This window comes from Cryptomeria japonica, chromosome 4 (assembly GCF_030272615.1).
Source record: "Cryptomeria japonica chromosome 4, Sugi_1.0, whole genome shotgun sequence".
NCBI classification, from domain to species: Eukaryota; Viridiplantae; Streptophyta; class Pinopsida; order Cupressales; family Cupressaceae; genus Cryptomeria; species Cryptomeria japonica.
This window is the reverse complement of record NC_081408.1, coordinates 64,015,685-64,028,352: the sequence shown is the minus strand read 5'-3', so window position 1 is coordinate 64,028,352 and position 12,668 is coordinate 64,015,685.

Here is a 12,668-nt window from a genome sequence, read left to right as displayed (position 1 = left end):
AGGCTCTGCACAAGCTGCAGAGTTTGAGGGCATGGCATGGGAAGCCCTCGAGTTGACAGGGATTCAAACCTTATCTGATATTTTTCCTATTTTGGGGAGGTTTGATCTTTAGGGTCTGAGCAGTAAAACTAAGGTATAACAGAATTATTGAGGAGCGAGTAGCACACAAGGCTGATATGCAGTGCAGCGGCAACGATGTGAAAGATTTTCTGGATGTCATGTTGGATTTAAGAGAAGATGGTACACAAGTTAGTCTGGAGAAAATCAAAGCAATACTGACGATAAACTGGATTCCTTTCAATAATTTAGCATGAATGAAAATCTCAACCTTACAGCTAGGGTTTCTATTTTATGCACATACATTATATACATTATGGATTCATATAGACTAAGTATTTTCAACTCTCCCACATACTCAAAACAATATTTCTCATTTCTAAATAATTGTGACTATATAAACTATGTAACATCGTGCTTATGTGGCTAGCTTCTACGCATGAGTTTATAGCAATAATCATCACCCCGTTTTATACCCAGAGGGGTTCAAAAAGGGTTGGAACATCTGACTTATCTCTTGAAGAGCTGGCACTCCTTAAAAATTAATCTTCATGCTCCATAGAGATTCTTCACACTTCATGCATGACCCTTTATCTCCATATTGATCTGAGGACAGTCGCACAAGCCTCTAATGATATTGTGAAAATCCTATTGCAGTTACTGATTATTAATCTCCTATCTCATAAGGATTATTTAACTGCGAAATACTGAAAAATAACACACCTTCACAAATAAAAACACGCGGAAAGAAATATATATTAACTAAAGCAAATCAAGAGATACAAATACTGCTTGCCTCTTACTGGCAGAGCTTCGATGACCTATCCCAACGCTATCACTGTGCCTTTGCTAACACTGCAAGTTTCTCCACAAAATTCATGTACTCCAAATGACCCTTGACCCCTTTTTATACTACTCTCGTTGGAAATCCAACGGCTAAGATTAATAACAACTAAACAACCCTAACAAAATTGGTTGCTAGAAGTTTCTAAAAGAGATCAAATAATTAACAAATAATTGTCCCTATCTAACAAAATTTGTTTAGCAAACAATTATTTACTAATTATTACATATGGAGAACCAGCTATCCTAGCTAACCAAACTAACAGATATTGTGTATATTGACTTCTGCACTCCCCTCTACAGCACTTGTGCCCGTAATCACACCACACTCCAGACACTCCACATGACTATTCATAATATGATCCTGAGCATGAATTTGTCTACTTTCTTGTAAACATTTAGCAAATTTTTCTTTTTTAGATTGTAGAAATTGGCTAGTCCCTCTTAAATTAGAGTGTACTTAGTATCTAGTAAATTTTTTAATTTATTTGGTGATGCTGGTATGAGATGTCTTCCAATATCATGTGCATTGGGGAATTGGATCTTGTGACCACGTGCTTTATTACAAGAAGCTCTCGTCGAACCAACCCCCAAGCCCATAACATTTACAAGTTTTCTAATATAAAAGTAAAAAATATATTAAAAAATAATTGATGACATATAGAGTCTATTAGTTTTAAAAAGATTCTTGGCACAAAAGTTCCAATTTATTTTGAAGTTTTGAATTGGATGAAGATAGATGATGAGGACAATCGGAACCCTCTAAACCACATAGACAAGATACAAATTAGTGCTCACATAAGTGTTAGGAATATTATGTTATAGGATGCCTAAAACAATAAGGTTTGTTAGAGGATGTACATTAATATTAAGTTGTTGGCAAACAATTTAATATTATACTGTGTTTGTTAAAATATCATGTGTAGTTAAATATATTTTTGTTATACGAATATTTATAGATATTTGAGTTGTTAAATCTCTCATTTATTTAAGAGAGTTGTTATAGAAGGTTTCCTATAATATAGGATATGGAGTGCTATAAATATGTAATATATATTGAATGCATAATGAAACACATTATTTTGTTTTGTTTTCTAATTATTACTGCTTCTCTTTGTCACTGCCCATATTTTCTATATGGTATCAAAGTAGGCGAGCTTCGCTTTCACCATGAAGAGTATTCCCTATAAGCATCGGGAATCTGGAGAAGATTGTCAACGAGAATCAGCCACCATTGTGTGTTCCTCTTGGCATTGTTATTGCTTGCTTGTTGCTTCGCTTCCACAGGCAACTTGCACGTGGGAGCATTCAAAGCATCTCAGTGATTTGGAAGATTAATTTGATTCATTTCCATGTGCATTTATTTATTGATTTGGGTTCTTTCATTTGCATAGGATAAAGTATACAAAGTGCAGTTGAAGTGTGGACCTATTTGTCTCTTTTTTCCAATTATGAGAAATCCATGTAAAGGGTGATACATGGAAGTAAAGGCCGATACGATCCGCTTGTAGTGGTCAATTAGCATGAAAAGGACAAGAAGTTGGAAGACTAGCAACTCCAAACAAGAAAGGATTAAAATAAGTGTTTCATCTGTAGAAGCCATTGGAAATACTTTTTTTTAGTCTAAATCAATGGTGTAGGAAACTCTAGCCTGAGACATTTTGCTGCACAATAGCAAGGGACAATAAATTAAAAAAGTGGGAAGTGGGAACATTTGTAAGAAGGATTATATTGTTTGTGTGGCATGATATAAGCAATAAATACTACAATTCTTGGCATTGTTACCATACTATTGGAATGCAAGGTTGTAGCTTCAATGCTCTATTAAAGGAACTACACACTGCCAAGCCTGAATATTATAGAATAGAATGAAGGAAGCATGAAAGGCAGTGAAATTAAGTGTGTTGGAACGTGCAACTTGGTATATATCAAAATCTATCACTCTATTCATTGAAATAAATAGAACATAACATTGGAGAAAGAAATAAAGGCTACGCCCAACAAGGAAAATAACTATATGTATGAGTTGTTTGACATAATGCAAATAGATATAGGTGCAATCTAAAGGCAGTTTAATTATTTTCTAAAATTCTTCAATTAGATTCAATGATAGAAAGGTACATGCACAAATTGATTTGATAAGATTTTAAGAAAATGTAGTTTTTGTTGTCATTCTACCATAAAATTAGGAGTTTGAAGTGTTCTTGCAAGTGAGTTTGTGTTTGGTGATTTTGATGGTATAGGGTCTTGAATGAACACAAATGGTTTTGAATATGATGTAGATTATTAGTTGGGGCCTTTTCTTTAGTCATTATTTTATGCATCACTAATTACAATCTTGGAAGGGAAAAATTTTAACTGTTATGTACTAGAGCGATAAGGTTAATGTGCTTTGATTTTGGAGTTACAAGGAATTACAAGTGAAGATTGATGAAGGGTTCTTATTATAATTTATAGAGATATTATGTATCAAGTTAAGTTGTGTCATTTTGGAATAGGGTCTATTTTCAAGAGTTGTAAATTTTTGCGTCATTAAAAATATCTCTATCAAAATTCAAGTGTCAAAAAACATGAAAAAAATGAAAAATTATATTTAGACTTACTATCACTTGTATGCAACATCCATATTGTGTGGGGTCCATTTTAACTTTGAGCCTTAAAGCCAAATGTGCTAAGTAAGTAGCAAATTCATTAGAGGATGAAGACATAGGAGGTTGGAGGACATTTAACGACCTCTCGTCAGTCACTAGCGATGGGATTGTAAAACTGCATTAGTGACAAAATTATTTGTGCCAAAACAACTAAAGCCATGATAAATTTTGAGGTGGAAATGACACCCATCTCTTATCATTTGTTATCAGAGTGGCAATAATCTATAGTGGTGGTTGCATACGTGACAATGAGAGCTTGGTATTCAAGCTTTTTATCAAAGTGTTTGGATGTGTTCGTCCCCAATTATTGTTGATGGTTGTTAGTGAGTGGATGTGTTTGTCCCCATTCACAAGATGATTTAAATGATTGGATGTGTTTGTCCCTAATCACAAGATTTGATGATTATGATCGGATGTGTTTGTCCCCAATCATCATTTTTGTGAGAAATGTGTGTGTCCCTTTTCATAACCTTGATGTTGGATAGATGTGTTTTTTTGTCCCTATCCTTCGATGAAAACATAAGTAAGCATAGTGAGGTGAGTTTCACCATTGATTTTCATGGATAGATGCGTATGTCCCTACTCATACCTTAGGGTGAACTAAAAATTATGGTGATCAAGTACTCTAATGTACTTTCTCCCCATGTCACAATAATGGGGGTGCTAGGAATTGGTGTTCATATAGGTGTTAGGAATATTGTGTCATAGGATGTATAAAATAATAAGGTTTGTTAGAGTATGTATGTTAATATTAAGTTGTTGAGAAACAACTTAATAAATTATAGTATGTTTGTTAAAATATCATATGTAAGTAAATATATTATTGTTGTATGATAATTTATATGGTTTTGAATTGTTAAATTAATTCATTTATTTAGGAGAGTTGTCATAGAAGATTTATTATAATATAGGATATGGAATCCTATATATATGTAACATTTATTAAATGAAAAATGAAGCACATATTATTTTGTTTTATTTTTTTTAGTTATTGCAACTTCTCTTGGTTACTACCCATATTTCCTATAATAAGTATATATGATATGAGTGTCAAAAATAATTCTTGGCTTTATGCTAAGAAAGTGGATGAAAGAAGAACAAATTAAAAAAAGCAATAATAAAGTTGCCAAGAATGGCATCCCTAAAACTAAAACACCAAGAAAGCAAATCCGACCAGTTATCAAGAATCTTAAGAAATATTTTAATCAATGAACAACACCTACTATCTTCAACACATTTGAATGCTAACAACATTGGATATGTAACAAAACTCCAACCATTACAGACCATTACTAAGTGCAATTGAAGTGACAATTAGAGTGTTAGATGATTTGAAATAGATCATTACTATTTATTTTTATTGTTTGTAATTGTATATGTAAGGAATATACTTGCATAATTGTCATATTAAAAATTATGACCAATAGTTTCTTAATCGTAGACAAACACGGTTAATGTGATATCCCTTTTGGGCTACATGGATTTTCATTGCATGATTTGATTATATATTTGATTTATTTTCTATTGTTTTACATTTGCATAATCTATAATAATCATCTTTCATAGAAATGGTTTATCTCCTATACCATGATCTAGATCACATCATATATAGATTGATTAGTAAGGAATAAATACCTTCACTTACATACAATAAATTTTAAAGTTTTTAATACTTCTTCAATCAATATACATTGAAAGATTTAACCTTTCTAAGAAAACAATAAAGGTGGTTTATTATCTACCTTATTTTGTATACATAATTAGAAACTTTTCAATATTTCTTCAATGAATTTAGAATAGAAAACTTTTGTAAGCAATAAAGATAGCTCATTATCTACCTTATTTTGTATTTTAGAATATGTTGTAGTTGACTTTTAAACGATTGGTTAAGCTATATTGTATAAGTAAATTCTTGACAAGATGAGGAAAAGTGTCAAAGGAATCTTTGGTTCACAATTTAAAGTAGAAAGCAACTGATTAGGTACAAGTAATGACAAATTAATTAAAGGGAAAAACAAGTTAATCGTAGTAGTGTCCCTCATAGTGAAGTGCTAATTTTACCAACGTAATCACATTCAAATACACAAGTGTGAAAGCCATAGAACCTAAATAAATATAGTCTATAATAGGAAATAGAATTTTGTGCTAGCAAACACCTATTGTAGTGGAGATTATATAATTGTGGTGGTGATGATAATGTTGTGGCAATTTTTTTAATGAAACATGTGTGTTGGTCTATAGTTCACCACCATGCTTACATAATTTTAATCAAATGTACCTATGGAAAGATATTAGGTCTAAATAATTAAATTATTTGGACTACTTGGGAGCCTACCTTTGTTAGACATCTATTTGGTTTATTTCAACATTTGCATGTAACAGGATATGTTGGAGTACGAGATTATTAAGTTTGGATGTTTGTCTTGTGTGTAGCATATTGCGACTACCAACAAAACCCTATGAGATGTCCAACACTATTGTTTTGTGTGATTGTGCAATGGAGGAGATAAAGGAAATGATACATTGCCAAGATTCCAAGGGTTTTTTAAATAAAAATAAATGCGAGGTTCCATATTTTTGGATAGTTGTAATGAGTATGAACTTTATAGAGGCTATAAAGGAAAGTTGTAGGGAACTAGAAATAGATTAAAAGAGCTTGAAGAAATTCATGGGAGGGAGAATAGATAAAATTCAAAATTCAAAAGACAAAGGGAACCAATCTAATTGAATCATCTATATTTCTATATAATTATAAAAATAGTCTATAAAACTAGATTGTTTCATTAAATAACTTAAACTAGAACACTCGACTACAAAAGAATATTTCCATTTACATTTAAAAATCATATTTTTTTAATAGCATTTTACCTTTATCGTTTGAAAAACAATCTTAAACTAAAATTTTGATTAAAAAAGTATCCCATTGACAATTATTTAAATAATAAAGTCAAAAAAATACCAAGCTTATTAGGTGACCCAAAGGTACACAAATAGAATTGCTTTAGCATGTCCAATGTCATGTACAAATGAAAACACGACTATTGGAACAACATTTTGTTTTCCTTCAATTTTTAGAAATCCAGGATCCAAGCCCACACCAAACGTGCCCATAGTTGAAAGACCCCAAGGAAGAAAAAAAAAAAAAAAGGCCACTTAAAACAAGCCAACTACCTCGCCGATGCACAATTCACCGAACAATTCAGAGACCAGTAATGCAACAAAATAAGCTATAGAGTGGCACTTTCTTAGAAAGATCTGCAACACAGATTTTTAGTGCCAAAAGGCTGGATGCTCTGCAACATTTGAGAAGAGAGGAGGTATGTAAGACTATTGATTGCATCGGTGAAAGAGCTTTTATGATTTCCCTTAGCCTTGTGGGTCAGATGGTTTGCGGCAAAGAATTGTTTGAGCCAGGCTCTGCACAAGCTGCGGATTTTAGAAGCATGGTATGGGAAGCCCTCAAGTTGAGGGGATTCAAACCTTATCTGATTGTTTTCCTTTTATCGAGAGGTTTGAAGTTCAGGGGCTGAGCAGTAAAACTAAGATTTTGGCCCAACGTTTTGATAACATGTATAATAGAATTATTGAGTGACTAGCACAAAGGGCTGATATGTAGTGCAGTAATGATGTAGGGATTTTTTGGATGTGATGTTGGATTACAGAGAAGATGGTACACAATTTAGTCTGGAGAACATGAAAGCAATGCTGATGATAAGTTGTATTCCTTAGTATAATTTGGCATGAATGAAAATCTTAACTTTATAGCTAGGGTTTCTAGTTTCTGCGCATACAATATACATATATATTATGGATTGATATAGACTAACTGTTTTCAACTTTCCTACATACTCAAAACAATATTTCTCATTTCTAAATAATTGTGACTGTATAAACTATGTAACATCGTGCTCATGTGGCTGGCTTATACGTAGGAGTTAATAACAAGAGGCATCACTCTGTTTTTTATCCATACGGATCAATAAGGGTTGGAACGTCGGACTTATCTCTTGAGGAGATGGAACTCAAAAAAGATTCTTCATGCTCCATGATTCTTCACGCTTCATACATCACCTTTAATCTCCATATTGATCTGTAGACAATCGTACAAGCCTCTAATGATATTGTGTGTATTGACTTCTGCACTCCCCTCTACAGCACTTGTGCCCGGCGTACAAACTCTGCGTGTAATCACACTACACTACACATGATTATTCATAATATGATACTGGCATGACTGAGTGTAATTTCATGTAAACATTTAGCAATTTTTTCTTTTTTAGATTATAGAAATCAGGTAGCCCTACTTAAATTTGAATGCATCCGGTAAATTTTTTAATGTGTCTAGCAATGTTGGTATGACACGTCTTCTAATACCATGTGCATCGAAGACACTTGACATTGTGACCTTGTGCTTTACCACAAAAATATATAAAAAAAGTAATTGATGACATATAGAGTCCATCAATTTTAAAAAGATTCTTGGTACAAAAGTTGCAATTTTTTTTAAAAATTCAAATTAGTCTAAGATAGATGATCAAAACAAATGGAACCCCTATAAGTATATAATGTAAGTGTCAAAAACTATTCTCGTCTTTATGGTAAGAAAAAGAAATTAACAAAAGAAAAAGAAATTAACAAAAGAAAAAGAAATTAACAAAAGAAATAACAAAGTTGCTAAGAAAGGCATCCCAAAAACTAAAACACCAACAAAGAGAATCCATGTAGATATCAAGAATCCAAAGAAACATTCTGATCAATCAACAACACCTAGAATCTTCAACCTATTTGCATGTTACATTACAAAGTGCAATTGGAGGAACAATTAGAATGTTAGATGGTTTGAAATAGATCATTACTGTTTCTTTTTATTGTTTGTAATTATATATGTATTGATAATTGTGACCAATAGTCACTTAATTGTAGACAAACTAGGTTAATGTGCGCATCCCTTTTGGGCTACAGGTATTTTCATTACATGATTTGATTATATATTTGATTTATTTTCTATTGTTTTACATTTGCATAATCTATAATAATTATCTTTCATAGAAATGGTTTGTCCCCTATACCACGATCTAGATCAAATCATATATAGATTGATTTGTAAGGGAAAAATACCCGCACTTACATAAAGTAAAATTTAAACTTTTTAATAGTTCTTTAATGAATATAAAATGAAATCTTTAAATTTTCTGAGAAAGAAATATATGTGGTTTATTATCTACCCTTTTGTGTATAAATGTTTAGAAACTTTTCAATATTTCTTTAATGAATATAGAGTAGAAATTTTTTCTAACAAAGCAATAAGGATGGTTCATTATCTACCTTATTGTATTTTAGAATATATTGTAGTTCACTTTTAAATAAGTGGCTAAGTTATATTGTAGAAGTAAAGTTTTGACAAGATGAGGAAAGGTAAGGGAGGAATCTTTTGTTCACAATTCAAAGTAGTAAGCTAGTGATGAAGTGCAATTAATGGCAAATTATTTGATGAAAAAAACTAGTTAATTGTAATAATGTCCATCATGGTGATGCATTAATTTTCTTAATGTAATCACATTCAAATATAAGAAGGTGAAAGTCATAGAACCTAGAGAAATGTAGTCTAGAATTCGAAATAGAATTTTATCCTAGCAACCATCTCTTGTAGTAGAGATTATATGATTATGGTGGTGACCATAATGTAGTGGCAATTTTTAATATGAAACACTAAGCTTTTGGAGGATGTGTGTTGGTTTATAGTTCATCACTATGTTTACATAATTTTAATCTAATTCGCCTATGGAAAGATATTAGATCTATATAAGAAAATTATTTGGACTAATTGGGAGCCTACATCTATTAGACACCAATATAATTTATTTCAACCTCCATATGTAATTTAAGATATGCTGGAGTATGAGATCCCTAAGTGTGGATGTTTGTGGTGTGTGTAGGGTATTGTGACTACCAACAAAATCCTATGAGATGTCCAACACCATTTTTCTATGTAATTGTGCAACATAGGAGATAATGGAAATGATACATTAACAAGATGTCAAGGATTTTGGAAATAGACATTGTTTAATATAAAAAAATGGAACAAGACATGATTATGGCCAAGATCTACTTTCACACAAGAATTAGAATACAAAGCTACAAAGATGTGATTGAATTTAACAAATGCCTGATCAAAAGAGTCAAATAGTACCTTAGGGCTTCTATTCCTTTTCTACTTAGGAATGTTTATGCATTTGAGATGATGTCAAACTAAGATTTAGATATGATGCAAATGAAAAATTAAAGTAGCATAGTGGAATGATACACAAACAAAACCTTTGCAATAGGCACACAAATTAGTAGAAAACATAGAGGTGCTTGAGTATGATTGAAATCTGGAGCTGAATTCATTGGACCGAGGTTCGCAAAGCGCATTAGTCTTCTTTTTTTTGCACCCCAACTAAACTGAGACTTCTTGAGGTCCTATACTCTGCTCCAATGAAATTTGATGTAGTTTTCTAGTGACCAGGATGCCTAGAGTGCATTGGTCTAGGGTTTTCCTGTTCTGGTTTTGGTAAATGCTAGGTTTCAACCTCCTGATTGTCTGTCAATCTTCGTGTCTTTGCTGAAAATTTGTAACTACACATAAGAGGAGAAAAAATGGTTTTTGGGTGCTTTATATAGGTTTGCCTAGGTCAAACTCCTAGTTTGGAATTAACCCTTAAATTTAATTGGAAATACTTGAATTGAAATAAGTGACTAAGTTGATTATACCTTCAATTGATGAAGAAATGTCTTTAGGATAAGTCCTCGATGTGTGCATATAATAACATGATAAATCACATAAAATTCATCATGAAATCATAATTCAAACATAAATGAAGATGCCTTGATGTAGTTTGTTTTTTCTTGAATTATATCTACTCTTGAAGTATTTCTTTTAAATTGGAATGATATCATAATGAAGATTTATGAAATATCATCAAGTTTTAGTGTTAAAAGTTACAAAAATTCATATGCTTACATTTGATCCTTATGGCCTTCGGAAGCTAGTTTTAATATTTAAATGCCTAATTAAAATATCAAAATTAGAAATTTTATATTATAAATGTTAGTTTTAATTATTTTAAATATACTACCAAGTGGTTTATAAAATCCAAGTTTTCATGGGCTTATTTTTTTCCTTGAGTGTTTTTTGAAACAATTATATGTTGGATGTAGGGAAATGTTATATATGTAGTGTTTTTTTTTAAATATTAAAAATGTGTTTAGCTATAGATAAATTAGTTAATAAAAGACATATTAAGGGTGATTAAATTGAGTTGGATTCATTGGGCCTTTTGAAATTTTAGAGAAACCAATGTTACTATGTGTTTATAAGTTTAGGCTCCTCTATTAATATCCATGTATTTTAAATAGCATTATCTAGAAAACATGTTAAGGATTCTATTGTTAGGAAATTGTTATATATGTAGTGTTTCTACGTAAAATGTAAAAAATGTGTTTAGGTGTAGATAAATTAGTTAATAAAATTAATATTTAGGCAGATTAAATTGAGTCTTTTAGCAAATGTCATATTCTCATGTTATGGTGGATTCATTGGGTCTTTTGAAATTTTAGAAAAAACCAATGTTACTATATGTTTATAAGTTTAGGCTCTTGTATTAATATTCATGTATTTCAAATAGCATTATTTAGAAAACATATTAAGGATTCTACTATTTGAAAAACAACTATATCTTTCACATAAATAGAGTACAATATATTAATGATTCTATTTTTCGAAAAAACTTCATATCTTTTACATAAATAGAGCACAAGGTAGCTTCAAATGTTATAAGTCATTTGTACACCCAAAAAAAGTCGATTTACATCATGGAGAGTACAAAAGAATTCTATTTCCATTTCAATTTAATTTTTTATATCTTTGTTTTGTAATATTCCACCTATTGTTGAAATATTTAAAAAATAACTTAAAACACTAATATAATCATTTAGATGAGTTTCCAATTCAGAATGCCATATTTCATTGATTATCATTTTGAGCATAAGATGAAAGGACTATGAAATCCGGTTACTTTATTAACCCAAAGAAGTTACTTAACATAGACTATAAAAAAATCCATCTCCAATTAATTATCTATTATTTTTTTGTGATATTTCACCTATTGTAAACAAGTTTGAAAGATACTTTAAAACATCAATATAATCATATCTAGACAATCTTCCAATTCAAAATGTCATACTTCATTAGTAATGATTCTAAATGAAAGACAAAAGGAACTAATCATATTAAATAATCCATATATTTATATAGTTATAAAAAGTCTACAAAATTAGTTTGGCTAATTAAGTAACAACTATATCACTAGACTACAAAAGAATCCTATTTCCATTTACATTTTAAAAATCATATTTTTCTATAACATTTTACTCTTGTCATTTGAAAAATTACTTAACATAATCATATTTAAATAAAATTTCAATAAAAATGACAATTGTTTAAATAATAAAGCTAAAAAATATCAAACTTATTAGGTTATTCAAAGCCAAAAAATACCAAACTTTTTAGGTAACTCAAAAGTACAAAAATAGAGTTGTCTTAGCATGTCAAATGTCATGTGCAAATGAAAACATCATGATTTTGATGACATTTTATTCTTCATTATTTTTTAAAAATCCAGCATCCAAGCTCACATCACTATGTGGCCATAGTCGAAAATGGGACACAAGATGAAATGTCAGCTACTAAAACATTCATGTAGTGTACGCTCCTACCATCTAATTATGACTTAGCATGTTGTTTTCCAAGAAGAATAACTAATGTCATGTACTTTTGCAAGGAGAATAGCTATGGCCTAGGAGAACTCCCCATATAATCCAATCGTATGGATGATAGAACCAAAGGAAATGTCATGTAGTTTTGCAAGGAGAATAGCTATGGCCTTGGAGAACTCCCCATATAATCCAATAATATGGATGATAGAACCAAAGGAAATAAAAATATTTAATTATAGTTAAAACTTCATGTCAATCCGTCCATGTACTATTTTAGGATGTACCTTATAGACTAGATTTATAAATTTTTAAAGGATAAAAATAAGAATTGTAGTTTTGGAGAATTTTATTTTTTAAAAT